The sequence below is a fragment of the Lissotriton helveticus genome, chromosome 1_1, assembly GCF_964261635.1.
Source record: "Lissotriton helveticus chromosome 1_1, aLisHel1.1, whole genome shotgun sequence".
Lineage (NCBI taxonomy): Eukaryota > Metazoa > Chordata > Amphibia > Caudata > Salamandridae > Lissotriton > Lissotriton helveticus.
This window is the reverse complement of record NC_136057.1, coordinates 851,077,537-851,092,548: the sequence shown is the minus strand read 5'-3', so window position 1 is coordinate 851,092,548 and position 15,012 is coordinate 851,077,537.

Below are 15,012 nucleotides of genomic sequence, written 5' to 3'. Positions count from 1 at the left end.
CTGCACGATGACTCTCCTGTGAACAGACATGGACAATGATCAGCTGCCTGTTTTCCCAACACAGATTCCTGACACACATTTTCATTTGCCTAGACTGTTTGTGCATGGGGAGTGTGGCATGGCATGCAGGGTTCGGTGTTGTCAGCTTTGATGTATGTACCTATGACTACAACTATCATGATGCATTGCTGGGGACTACAGTCATGTGTACTAGATTGTGAGTGATTCACCCACATTGGGGAAGGGGCCTGGGAATGGGTGGGGTACATGTCCATGCATCTTACCTTTCTTACTTGCAGCTCTGGCTGAGCTATCAGCATCCCCGATCCCATGTATGCTTTCTGCCTCCATGGTTGATTCGACGAGCTGCTCCAGGTCTGTGAGGCTTGGGGCACGGCTCTTCCCCCCACCGGTTGCTGCTGATTCCTTCCTCTGGGTGGCTAGTTTTCTTTTGGTGGTGATCCTCAGGTCATACCACCTCTTCTTCATGTCGTCAATTTCTCTGTGGGTCACTCCTAGAGCATTGACCTTGCTCTGTATTGCCAGCCAGGTGGTCCTCTTCACAGACTCTGCTACATGCAGAGACTGTTTCCCAAACAGCTGGCTGTAGTGCTGCACGACCTCCTCCACCAGCACCTGGAGCTCTGTGGGGCTGAATTTGACTTTTCTCTTCCTGTCCCCTCCATCCTTCTGTGCCTCCTGGGACTCCATGCTGTTTCTCTTGGTCTCACTGCAGCCTGCTCCTCTGTCTCCCTTCCAGCTCTCGCTGCAGTTCTGTTGCTCTGCACTTGCATGGGTGTGGCCACCTCCAGGTACTGGGGTGTGGTACTTGCACCTGATTGGCCGATCTCTCAGATGCCAGGATGTGGGGTGTGGTGGGTGTCCTTGATTGGTGCACAGGCTCACATGTCATGTTTTCGAAATTTCGAGATCGGATTTTACCGAATCGGTATTTACCGATTCGGTATTTACCGAATCGGTAAAATCCGATTCGGTGCCTCCTATTCATTCCTATGGGACTGGAAGCCCATAGGATTGTATGGGTGTTACCGAGTCAGATATTACCGATTCGGTAGATACCGAATCGGTATTTACCGAGTTTGAATACCGATTGATACCGATTTGGTATTTTTTACCGGATTTTTACCTACATTTGGGTTTCCGGTTCTTAAATACCGATTCGGTATGAGTCGGTATTTATGAACCGGTAAAAAAAATTACCTACATCGGGCCCATAGTGCATGGACCTGAGAAATATTATGTTAAAGGTCACGGTCGACCTCTCAAAATGATCACAGAAGCTTGGGAGGAAATTCCTAAAGTTAACTGGCAAGTGGTCCCTCTGAAGATGAAATACGTTTCTAATAAGACCTCCCAGGCTACAACATTAGCTTCAGAAAATATCAGAAAGCTGTGTTTTTAAATGAAAGAAATTCATCCAATCTATGAGCGTTTTAATCCACAGAGACAAAGCACGGGGCTCTGAAAGAGTGGGCAGGTTGTGCACACACCTGCCACAGTGGGACATTGCCCTACCATCGTCACCATGCTTTGTGGGGCAGGAGCACTCTGTGTCACTTCTGATTTATGGGGGTCTGCCTTTAATCCTTCTTTTGACAAGACATATCCACAGAATTCCATTTGGTTTTCAAAGAAGAAGTACTTGTCTTTGTGTAGGGTTGGACTATATACATCACCATCTTGATTGCCGCCCATAGACGTGGCAATGTTCTTCCAGGGTCATGGAGTATACAGGAATATTGTCACTAATGCTGAGGGCACCTTCTAGCCCCACAGGCTAAGCATTGTCTTATATCCATGACATTGCCTAAAGCGCCTATGCCTAGCAGCACTTTCATCAGCGTGCCCGTATCGATCTTCGCACAGATATGTTGGTGTCGCAGTTTATCCTTGACCTGACTGGTGAAGGGTACAAGGAATACCTCTTCGCTGTAGTCATCTTTGTCACTATTTCATTCAGGGCAGTGACCTCGAGACATTTGCATGTACTGTTGGTGTATGTCCTTGCCCTACTCTGCCAGGGGCTTGAAGCAATGCTTTGGCACTTGAAGAAGGCCTAGGTGCATCCAGCGCTTGACTTCTATAAAAAGTCAGTCAACATTGCATGCCAAATCACTGCTGCATAACTTGAGCCCCTGAACTAAAAACCTCAGATTACCTTGCGATTAGGTCTGCTGAGCACAATAATGTACTGGGCTGATGCCAGGACAGCTTACATATTTTGAATCATTTGTGGAGCCGGATATTCAACCTCATGCCTTCCAGATATTTAAAAATTCGACTCCAGCTTTTGCTACATCACAGCCATGTTATTGTTAGGTCCTTGGTGTGAGTTGGCCTCAATCCTGATGTGACTGCTACCAGAGGTTCTGGACCCAACCAGGACTGCAAGTCATACAGTAAAATCACAATCCCCAGGACACTTCACCAGCATAAACCTGTTGAAATTTGCAGGTGGAAAACAGGCAAAGGTGAGGAATTACCATGGGAATCACCAATTCCCAAGATAAGTTCACATTTTGAAGGGTACAAGTTGAATACCATGTTATTTACGTACCTGAAGATTACTGATCCCGCTGGGGTTGGTAATTCTAAGTGTCCTATGTAAGTGTTCCTGTGCCGCTTAGAATGAGGTCCAGCGTATCTTAATCTTGAAAAATTAAGAAATTAATGATAAAATAATCGAAATTTGGGAAAAGCAAAACAGACTAAATGTAGTTCTACTTTAAAACCTTGCATGTATTATGCTTATCTTACCTTTATCAGGGAATCTTGCTGCCTCCCCGCCCACAAGCAACGAGGAAGGACTAGTCCAACAACACAGAACTATAATGACTGACACAATGTACACCATGTAGGGCACAAGCGCACAGTTGACCTTAGTATTGAACTCAATTTAATATTAAATGTAATGCATTCTGATTTGCCACTTTGTCACAACACATATTTTGTAATTAAAATAAGTATTTATTTAGTCATTACTTTTGGTACAGCATTTAAAACCTACAAGCAGTCGTTCCAAAATGCTTAAGTGTGCTAAGTGCCAGATATACAAAATTATTTTGTGGTTGTGAACATAGTGATTTGCAAAATCAGAAGTCTTGCAACCGCAGAATGATATTTATCAATGTACTTAAACCCCTTTTGCAATTCAGACAGACCTTTATGAATTGTAAAAGGGATTAACCAACTCATTCCAATTCGCTATTAGGAATGATCGAAAGAAGACGTGTCAGTGGTTTATGATCACAGTTGCAGTCACAAACCTTTGATAAATTACTGACTCTTCAAAGCAGGTGGTAACCCATTCTCAAATGGATAGCTGTTCTTGGTCAGCTTTCTGTTTGGGAAACGTGTCATGCGGCCTTAAAGGGAGCAAGCAATGGGCCTCCACCTGCTCCTTCGGATGTGTTCTTAAACGGGAAGTATTATTTTTAAAGCAGCAACACTGGCTGCTTTAAAAAAAAGTTAGCTCTTTGGGAATTCCAACGCAAGGATTGTGGTCTGCTATTCCTTGCAGTCCATATGCTTGGTGGTTTGTAGGTAAAGGAGTCCCAAGTTGTTACTTACCTAGTTAATATTCATTAGACAAGTAATTTTTGTGACACGACCTATCAGTACATGAGTCACACTGAAAAATTATAGATCGCTAAAAGATGGTGCAGAATGTGTGACCACTGTTTGTGACCTGTGTGTGCATCGGGCCCATAATTCTATACTGTATTTCATTTTACTGTTATGGTATTCCCCTTCATATTACAGCCAGTCGTGACTGGCATAACTCGAGGGTGGGGGAGCGGTGGTCATGCTGGGGGAGGTTTAATTTTAATTAAAAAAAGAATAACTTACCTTAGCCGTCCCAATCCGGTCCCACGTCGTCTATCCTTCTCTGCTCCTCGCAGGAAGCAGGCAACCTCCTTGCCCTCCCCTAAGCTAATAACAATGCTGCAATAGCAGCATTGTGATTAGTGGGGACGGCGACCAGCCAGGCACCTATGGGGAGGCCATTTTCTCTATGTAGGCTGCAGCCTACATGGAGAAAATGGCAGATTGCGTATGACTGGTTTGGCCGACCAAACAGTCAGGGCCCACAACATTGGGCTAGCCACTCCTCCCCTGCCCCCTTGCAGGACCGCCCATCCACCCGACCCCAACCAATCCCTTCTGTCCCCAACCAATCCCTTCTGCTTTCTCGCAGTGCGAGAAGCAGTGACATAAAATGGTATTTGTACCCTTTTATGTTACTGCTTCTTGCACTGCGAAAAAGGAGTGGGGCGTTCACTCCTCCGCCCACATTGAGGACCCCCCGCCCCTGATTACAGCAGTGGCAAAGAGAGTTAAATGACAGATCATGTCAAGTTTAACAATTCTGCTGTTCGTCTCAATCTGGTGTATCAACAATGTTGATAAGACGTATTCGTTGAATAAGGCCTGCAGTACCACCTGCTTCCTCTGGCTGCTCTAGCAGTAGGCCACAGTCCATAGCCTCGTGGAGAAGCGGCTTACTTTTATTTATTCTGTACATTATTGAGTTTACAGCATTATCTTCTAACAGTAAGGCCAATGGAGCTGCGCCTGACACTTGTGGGGCGTGGGGTCAATGGAAGTTTGTGTGCCAGGGCCCAAAATATACTTGCCTGGGATGAAGCCGGCTTAGCCTCAGCAGCTTCCCAGCTGAGGTATTTTAAATGAGTGTGATAGCAACGCGAAGGGCTCTTTCAGGGTTACAGCTGTTCAGATGCCAGTTCTTTGCACTGCCACAAGACGGGTGTCTCCTAAAACCACAGAAATCTTCTACAGTTTCTGCACCTTATTTCACACCGCAGACGCAACTATCTCTTGATTATTAAATGCTACTTGTTGATTTCCAAAGTATCACTTTGTTGAACTTGAAATGATGAAAGGCTGAGCCCCACTCGCTATTGAATCCTGTATTGTTAACCTTAAACCGATATATCTTGACAAGGAGCTAAACTGCATCTGTGGATGCAGTGACAAGAGTTCTTCATTAGTCAAATGTCAAGAGCCTGCTCTTAAGTGGCTTTGCGGACTCATGTACACAGCGCCAAGCAATCAGTGTGTTAACAGCGCCCCTCAGCAGGGGCGTAGGAGACACTAACATTCTGGGGTGGGGGAGGGACAACCTTGTGGACTTTCCAGTGACCCTATACAAATTACCGGCCGTTAAACAAATACAATTGCATACTTTCGAAGTGAAATATTGAGAAAAGCAGGCATGTAGTTGTTGTATCCTCGTGATAGCTCCTCGCCGCGTGCACTGGAACTTGGAATCCATGGTGTTGGCATTCCACGTATGGCAGTGCAGCGGTTGGCGTGGGCTCCTGTACATGTTATCTCTCTTTGGTCAATAAACCACCTTAAATACAACCTCCTCCGTGTTCCACGTATCTTTCTTACCTGGATTCTTCACTGGCGACGAGGGAGAAGTGAACCTACGCGATTTGGGAGCCCACAGCCCAGGGACCTCCGGACCAAGATTACTGTTGCGAGGGTGGAAGATTGAATCTCCGCGAACGTTTTGGAAACCCCACCATCATCTACTTCATGTGTTTGTGAAAATCCCGCTCCTTCCTGTTAAGCGGTGAGACTTTTATCCCTTTTTCTTCATTTTTCTGAAGACGCTGCCGTTTCTGTGCATGCGCACAGAAACACGCTCAGAATTCTAGTTAAAACGCGCGAGTTGACGCATGCGCACAAGCGCGCGCTCAATATTCTAATTAGAACCTGCAAGCTGTGTCAGCACAAGCACATTCTTAAGCTGCCAGATTTCCAAAGCGTCACTCGTCTTTATGACATCATAAAAGACTATTTCAAAGAAGTTCCTGGTCTACTGAACAATGGACTGTGTCTACATCATAATGAATTTCTCTCTAATACAATTTTAAAGGAATTTGACTATACCAGAGACTTAATAATCAAATTGCTTCCACAGTTGTTTATGACATCATAATAGTTGCTGCAAAGGGAATCTCTTTGTCTAAACCAAGTATTTTATCATTATTATTTTGGCATCTTTCATTTATTATTATGGAGAGTTTCAACGCTCCTCCTCCATTTTTGGCAAGCCCAGGTGAACCACCCTTAGAGTGGAAACAATGGCGTGAAGGCTTTGAAGCATATCTAGAAGCCATTGGTGGTGAGAATTCCACAGATAAACGTAAGCTCGCCATTCTTAAACATTCACTTGGCGCGGAAGGAAGACAAGTTCTTTCTCACCTTCCTCCTCTGACTTTAGACAATTCCTCCGAAGAAGATACTGATGTTTATGAAAACGCCATAATGCAGCTTGACAAACAATTCATCAAGAAAGTCAATGAAGTTGTGGCACGGCATAAATTTCTGAGTAGACAGCAACTGCCCATTGAGCCCATCGATTCCTTTGTGAAAGATTTAAGAATTCTCGCTGCCAAGTGTAACTACCAACAGTTCCATGATCAGATGGTGAGAGACCAACTTGTATATAATGTTTCAGATGTGAAACTTCAAGAAAAATTACTTGATGCAAAAGATTTGTCTCTTTCAAAAGCTCTTGACATTGCACACCGTTTTGAAGACATGAAGTTAGGTATTAAAGAGTTATCCGATAAAAAACCGAAAGAATCTCCCAACGTTCTGGATAAACCCGATGTCTCTCTGGTTCAAACTGTCAAGAATTGTCCAATTGAATCTACTTCTAACAGACCTACACTGCCTTCTTCATCATATCAGGGTTTCAGGAAAGAAGTAGTTTGCTTCAAATGTGGTTTTCCCGGACACGTCGCAACGGATAAAAGGTGTCCGGCTATAGGACAATTCTGCAATTATTGTAAATCTAGACGTCATTTTGCGAGGATGTGCAAGAATCGCAACAAATCAAAGAACTTTTCTTCAGATTCTAGACGCCTCAGATATTCCCAAGTTCAAGCTGTAGACATGGATGATGACGTATATGATGATGTATGCACCATATACGAAGTAGGAGAAGAAAAAAAGGATTCACCTTTCTGTATGCTTCAGATCGGATCTAAATCCATAAAAGTCATGGCAGACTCTGGTGCAAAGTACACCTTGATTGGTGACGATGTTTTGTTGAAAGAATTTCCTGATGTTATATCCTTATTTCCTTCTGACATAAGGCTACGTGGTTATGGTAAAAAACCTATCGATGTATTTGGGTACTTTCATTCCACTTTATCATTTAAGGGCAAGTCGATTCCTGCAAAAGTATATGTTGCCAAAGATGGGTTGTGTTTATTGGGTTGGCCACAACAAAGAGAGTTAATGATGAAACTTGATCCCAACCATCCTGATCAAGTTCTGGGATATTCTGATTTTGTCAATTCTGTTGATGTGCCTTCTGACAACAAATGGGAAACACTTTTTCCACAGGTTTTTTCCTCCAAGTTGGGTTTGCTAAAAAACTTCAAACATAAAACTATTCTTAAACACAATGCTGTTCCCAAGGTACATAAGGTACGCAATATTCCTTTGGCTTTAAGAGAATCTGTTAAGAAAGAACTTCAGAGATTATGTGACCTAGATGTAATTGAGGAAATTGAATCCTCTGAGTGGCTCTCTCCTGTAGTCGTGGCCCACAAGCCTAATGGGAAAATTCGTCTTTGTGTTGATATGCGCGATTTAAATTCTAATGTGTGGGTTGATAGGCATCCTTTGCCCAATATTGGAGAAATGTTCTCAAAACTCAAGGATGCATCGGTCTTCACCACATTGGATTTGTCTAATGCATACCATCAGATAGCTCTTCACGAGGACAGTAAACATCTTACATCTTTTATAACCACTGAGGGTGCTTACAGGTATGAGAGAATGCCTTTTGGCCTAGTGTCCGCGTCCTCAGTGTTTCAGAGAGTCATGCACAACATGTTCAAAAATGTCTCTAATGTATTATATTTTCAAGACGACATACTAGTTTTCGGTAAAGATGAATGTGAACATTCTGAAATCTTATTTAAAGTTCTATCCATCTTACAAGACAACGGTCTTACCCTCACCAAGGAAAAGTGTAAATTCGGCAAAGATTCTGTAGATTACCTAGGCCATTCCATCAGCAAAGAGGGTATTTCTCCCAAATTGAGTTTAGTTAAGGCTATTGAAAATGCTCCCGAACCAGTCAACAAGGATCAGCTCAGATCCTTCCTCGGTTTAGCCGAATACTACGCAAAGTTCATTCCTTCCTTTTCTGATAAAACTTCTCACTTACGGAATTTGATGAAAAACCAACAACAATTTATTTGGGATGACAATTGTAAGAATCAATTTATATTTGTAAAGAAATGCATTATTTCTGCTCCTGCCTTATCCCCGTTTGACACCAATTGTAAATCATTTATTGTCACTGATGCAAGCAATGTTGGCATTGGGGCGGTGCTGATGCAGAAGCAAAATATTGGTTTTGTTACCATTGCTTTTGCATCAAGACCGTTACGTGGCGCAGAAACTTTGGAGAAAGAGGCCTTGGCTTGCTGGTGGGGAATTGAATATTTTCGCAGATATGTATATGGTATAGACTTTGTTGTTCACTCTGATCATCGTCCTCTGGTGGATCTTTTCACAACTAAAGGTTGTGGTAAAGCCACTTCTAGGATTGCCAGATGGCAATATAAATTGCAAGACTTTCATTTTACAGTTGAATACATTCCAGGAGCGAAAAACGTGCTAGCTGATTTTCTTTCTAGGCTACCTGTAGAAGACGATAATCAAGTTGCTCCTGATGATGATCCTGATAAAGTTGTGTCAATTTGTGAGGTGTCCAATGGTTGCATCCGTGAAGATGATTGGGTACTGGCTTGTGGTGAGGATCGTGATTACCTGGATGTTTTGTCTTTCGTTAAAAATGGTTGGCCTTCCAAGAACAATCTATCTTCTAGTATTTTACCGTACTTCCATGTAGCTCAAGAGCTATCCATCCAGGGTGAAACTTTGTTGAGGGGCTTGCTTTTGGTTGTACCACACGGTTTGAGGAACACCATTCTAGACATGGCACATGAGGGTCACCCGGGCATGTCCAGTATGAAGAGGAGAATAAGGAGTGAATTTTGTTGGCCTGGGGTCGACAGGTTGATCGAGGAAAAGGTAAGGTCTTGTGTTGAATGTTGTGTGAGTGATAAATCACAGAAACCTGTAAAATATCAACATGATTCTGTCTCGAAACCTTCTAAGCCCTGGGAGTGCGTTTCGGTAGTCATTGCTGGTCCGATGTCTTTAGGTCATAGTCCGGTTTATGCCATAGTGTTGATAGACCAGTTCTCCAGTTGGCCTGAGGTGAAATTTGTGCCCCATGTATCTTCTAGGGTAGTTATCGATTTTTTAAATTCAGTTTTTGAAAAAGAAGGCTTCCCTACTTCCATCCTATCTGATAATGGCACACAGTTCACCTCTGCGGAGATGAAATCCTTTTGTAGCAACCATGGTATATTACACAAACGTTCTTCAGTATATTATCCTCAAGGTAACGGCATGGTAGAAAGGTGGATCAGGGTGCTCAAGGAGGGTTTACAACTTGCTGTGTGCAACGGGGAGAATTGCTACGATGCTGTTGGAAAACTCTTGTGGAGTTATAGGAACACCCCAAAGTCTGATGGAGATTTGTCTCCTTTTGAAAAAATGAGGGGGAGAAGGGGTGTATGTAATATGAGCCAGCCCTGGATGAGGGATCTGCTTGTCGGAAACTACGGGAAACGTAGTTCTCCTGTGGTTTGTGCTTCTAACAACAATCCGTGCAAGGTTGGAGATTGGGTACGTGTGAGAAAGTCCGGCTTTATTAGATCTGGTGTGTCACATTTCTCCGACCCCTTGCTGGTTGTTAGAGTGGGTAGACCAGTTGTACAATTGTCGGACGGAAATGTTTGGAGCCTCTCCAAGGTTGTTAAAGTTCCTTCTATATGTATGAGAATGTCACCTTCAAGTGGTCCTACCTCTTCTAACCTATCAGGAACCCCTCTTTCTCCCAATTCCTGTCATTTTCCCACAACCTCTCATTCGCTCCTGCCTGTTCCCATTCCTTCTCGCAATGTGTGTAGTCCCCGGCTTAGGAAACCCCCCACTTGGCACAAAGACTACAATGTTGGAAATTAAGTTCATCATATCGGACTGTTAAGTTATTTTTATTCATTGTATGATTTTGCTTACATCTTTCATGTTATGATACTTTCTTTTTCTTTTCAAGAAAGGAGGATGTGTTGTATCCTCCTGATAGCTCCTCGCGCTCGCCGCGTGCACTGGAACTTGGAATCCATGGTGTTGGCATTCCACGTATGGCAGTGCAGCGGTTGGCGTGGGCTCCTGTACATGTTATCTCTCTTTGGTCAATAAACCACCTTAAATACAACCTCCTCCGTGTTCCACGTATCTTTCTTACCTGGATTCTTCAGTAGTCACAGTTTGCATTATGCTTTATTGTTATTTACATTCATATAGTAATCAGACCAAATGTTAAAAAAATATTATGAATCTTGCATCACCATGCACCAAGCATACAAAGGTCGCTGACTTAGGGTGGTGCGTCGTGTTTGCAAGTGCATTATGGTTTGAAAAGTACCTGCTGCTGCATTCCTGGTCTCCAGCAATTTTCAGGCAACAATAAAAATGTGAAGATAACTACAGTGATTAATGTTCTTTATGGAGAGAGATCGGGGGTTTGTCTAGTGCATGGGGACTCACAAAGTTTCTTGCGGGGGGCAAGTTTACAGTGGGGTTTGTGGCCAAGGGCTGCACCGGTGGGGGCGGGGTCAGTGGGGGAGGGGGCGGGGCTAGAGGTAAAAATAACTGTGACCATGAGGTTGAACACAGGCCCCTGCAGCGGACGCCTTCGTCCACTGAGCCACCAGACCTGGCATACACACATCTTTCTCTCTCTCTCTGTCTCCCTCCCTCTCTCTATCTCTCCCTCTCTCTGTCTCCCTCTCTCTCTCTGTCTCCCTCCCTCTCTCTATCTCTCCCTCTCTCTGTCTCCCTCTCTCTCTCTGTCTCCCTCCCTCCCTCTCTCTATCTCTCCCTCTCTCTGTCTCCCTCTCTCTCTCTGTCTCCCTCCCTCTCTCTATCTCTCCCTCTCTCTGTCTCCCTCTCTCTCTCTGTCTCCCTCCCTCTCTCTATCTCTCCCTCTCTCTGTCTCCCTCTCTCTCTCTGTCTCCCTCCCTCTCTCTGTCTCTCTCTCTCTCTCTCTCTCTCCCTCACTCTGTCTGTCTCCCTCTCGCTCTCTCTGTCTCCCTTTCTCTGTCTCCCTCCATCTCTCTCACTCTGTCCGTCTCCCTCCCTCTGGCGCCCTCTGTCTGTCTCCCGCTGTCTGTCTCCCTCCCTCTGTCTCTCTATGTCTGTCTCCCTCTGTCCTTCGCCGTCTGTCTCCCTCTCTCTGTCTCCTTCTGTCTCCGTCCCTCTGTGTCCCTCCCTCTGTCTCCCTCTATCTCCCTCCCTCCCACTGTCTCTCTCCCTCTGTCTCTCTCCCTCTGTCTCCCTCTCCCTCTGTCTCCCTCTCCCTCTGTCTCCCTCTCTCTCTGTCTCCCTCCCTCTGTCTCTCCCTGACTCCCTCCCTCTGTCTCCCTTCCTCTGTCTCCCTCTGTCTGACTCCCTCCCTCCATCTCCCTCTGTCACCTCACCCCAGCTTCCCTGTCTCTGTTTCCCTCCCTCCCTCTCTCTCTCTGTCTCCCTCCCTCTCTGTTTCCCTCCCTCTCTCCATCTCTCTCCCTCTCTCCCTCTCTCTCCCTCTGTCTCACTCCCTCTGTCTGTCTCCCTCTCCCTCTCTGTCTCCCTCTCCCTCTGTCTCCCTCCCTCTGTCTCCCTCCCTCTGACTACCTCGCTCCATCTCCCTCTGTCATCTCACCCCAGCTTCCCTGGCTCACACACAGCCGCACCTGAGTACTTCACAGGTCTTTAAAAGACCATTTACTTGTTAATGAGGCTTTGTTGTGAATCACCCGGCCCCCACAGAGCAGAGTGTCTCGGAGTCCACGCTGCTGCGGCGGTGTTTACTGACACACTTTACTTTTTTTTTTTTAACACAGGTACGATGTCTGCAAGGTCCGCGGGCGCCAAGGAAGGCTTGCCGTGCCGCTGACGACCCGTCGGCCGCACTATGAGTACCCGTGGTCTAGTGGAAGTTTTGACTCATGCTAAGGTAGCCACAGTGGGTCAATATGCCTGCTGTAAAGCATGTGTACCACGCAGATCACAAAATGCATATCATGTAAATAGGTCAGTGATTTACTGCTTTTGTCTGAGACATTCTTTTGGTATTTGCAATTTATAAGTTATAATCCTAACATTGAACAGTGAGCTATTAACCATTATCAAAGAGCTGCATGAAAACTTCAAGGTATAGATTAGAACGTTATGATTTTTCCACAATCTTTCCTTATCCTAATGTTGGAAAATGGGTTCAGTAGGATAGAAATCAATTCTGATTTTTAAAGAGAACCCCCCAACCATGGTGTTATGTTTTAAATTCTGAGTTTGTGCTTCTCTAGTGTTGCAAAGCCGCCCTGGGCACTCCCCAACTTTTTGCTGACTGGTACTGGTGGTACCTTACTCTGACTGACCCTGGCCTCTGCCTAAACTGGCCCAGGGCCAGTGCTATTCTGAAAGAGACACTTAAAAATACAGTGAAAATACCTACATACACTAGGGTGCACTATGAGTTATGGTACTCCTATGATTGGCATGACCTCTCCTATAAGCCCTAGTACATAATAGGGCAGGGTGATTAGAACTACCTTGAAGTCCCTAAAATATAATAAGACATGACAGTTTAGAGGCCAGCAGCCCTTTCTGCGCTTGCACGTGTGCACTGCTGAAGCCTGAGGTCAGTTTAAAAGTTGCCCTGTGTTGTAGGACTGCTTTTAAAATGCAAATTGTGCCCAAACTCGACTTTTGGGTTTGGGGAACTTACAATTGATCAATGACAATGTTGGGGCAAAATTAAGTTAAGTGTAAAAAAAATTCCACTTAACTATGGCTGTATCATATTTGCCACATAATACATCAGCTGCTGCATAATCTAACGATTTCACCCAAAACAATTTTGTAGCTCAAACGGATAAAAAATTACTAAAAAAAAAAGACTTATGTTCCTGTGAAGTGTAGGTCCCTCTGCAAAGGTTGACTGGTCACCTTTCACACTGCTGCATGTGTATGTTACACAGGTACTAATGAGGCAAAAGCTTTGCAGAGGCTGTTAGTATGTATAAATATGTCAAAATAATAAAGTATCATAAAATGTACCTGTTAGATCTGGGGGTCTCTAGTTGGCAATGGTTATCACCTTTGTCCAAATAGGGACCCTTACTTCTAAGTCAGGACAAGGGGATTACTCTCCTTAATAACCCCTGCTCACCCCCTTGGTAGCTTTGCACGAGCAGACAGGCTTATCTCAGAGGCAATGTGTTAAGCATTAGTGAATATACACAGTAAAACAGTGATAACACTACAGATGGACACAACACAGGTTTTATAAAAAATAGGTATTCTTTATACAGACTTAAACACAAGACCACAAACGACAAAAATCCACAATACTATACTAAAGGTTACTTAAAAGATGATAAAAGTCTCTTAGTTCAAGTGGTTGGTAAATGCGACAAAGTTCTCAACAAAGTTCTGGGAAATGGCACGCAAAGTGAACAAAAGGCTCGCAAAAGGGGAGATGCGTCGGTTCCGTGACCCGGGGGAACGGTTGCGTCCTTCCTCAATGCTTGCGCAGAGTAGGGGACTCGTCGTGAGCCTTACCGGTGCGGAGGTGATGTGTAGATTCTCGACCTGTTGCGGTGCGCAAAATGGCGCCTTGATGCGATGCGATGCCAATGCGATGATCCAGTTGCGATGCGAGAAGATGGCGCCCTTGATGCGGCGATGCGATGACGATGCGATGACGCCAGGCAGCCTTGCGACGACTCTGTACTTTGGAGCCGCGACAGGCCCTGCGATGCGCTTCTCCGGTGATGCAATGACAGCTCTCTCGATGAGTCGCGCTTCTCCGGCGATGCGACAGCAGACAGCTTCGATGAACACACGCTTCCAGAGAGATGCGACAAACTCTCGCTTCTTCGGCGTTGCAATGATTTCAGCTGCGGCGGAGACACACTTCTTCTCGATGCGTCGCGCTTCCAGCTCCCAGCGGCACGCAAGTGACTGGAGTCAGAATTCCTAGCAAGGAAATTCAGGAGGGAGCTGGAGGTGAAGTCTTTTGGCCCTGAGACTACAGCAGGAGGCAAGCACAGTTCAAGCCCTTGGAGAATATTCTGTAGATGAAAGTCCTTACAAAGTTCCTTCTCCTTTCCCTTGGCAATGAAGCACCCACTGCAGGTCAACCCAGCAAACAGCACACTGGCAGAGGGGCAGTCCAAACTCCTGCAGCTTCCTTGGTTCTTCTCCTTGGCAGAAAGGTTTCTTGTTCCAGAAGTGATCTAAAGTCTGTGGGACTGGGTCCCAATATTTCTACCAAAAAATCCTTTATTCTCTGAAGGCAGAGAGGCCTCTGCCTAGTTTAAACCAGTTCCTGAGCACTGTGTTTACATGACTCTTCTCTTCCTTTCACTGTGCAGGGCAGAAACATCAGACGCCCCACAGGAGGTGGAGCCAGCACAGGGGAGGGAAGATGCAGCTCTGGAGTACTCTGATGACAGGATTCTCCTTCTCCTTTCACTGTGCAGGGCAGAGACATCAGACAAGCCACAGGGGGTGGAGCCAGCATTGTGGAGGGAAGGCCCAGCCCTATTCAGGTCCCAGGTGCACTCTCCCCCTCCCATCTGGAGGTAAATCTCCCTGTTCACCACCAGACTTTCTCCTGGAATTTCCCCAGCCCTGTCACACACAAACCCAGACAAGGAATACACAAGTCAGCAGAGGCGGGCTCAAATGGTTAGGCAAGCAAATACCTACTTTCTAAAAGTGGTATTTGCAAACACAGAATATTAAAATAGACTTTCCTAAAAGTTGTATTTTATTATTCTGAGTTCAGGCATACTAAACTCGAATTTCTAC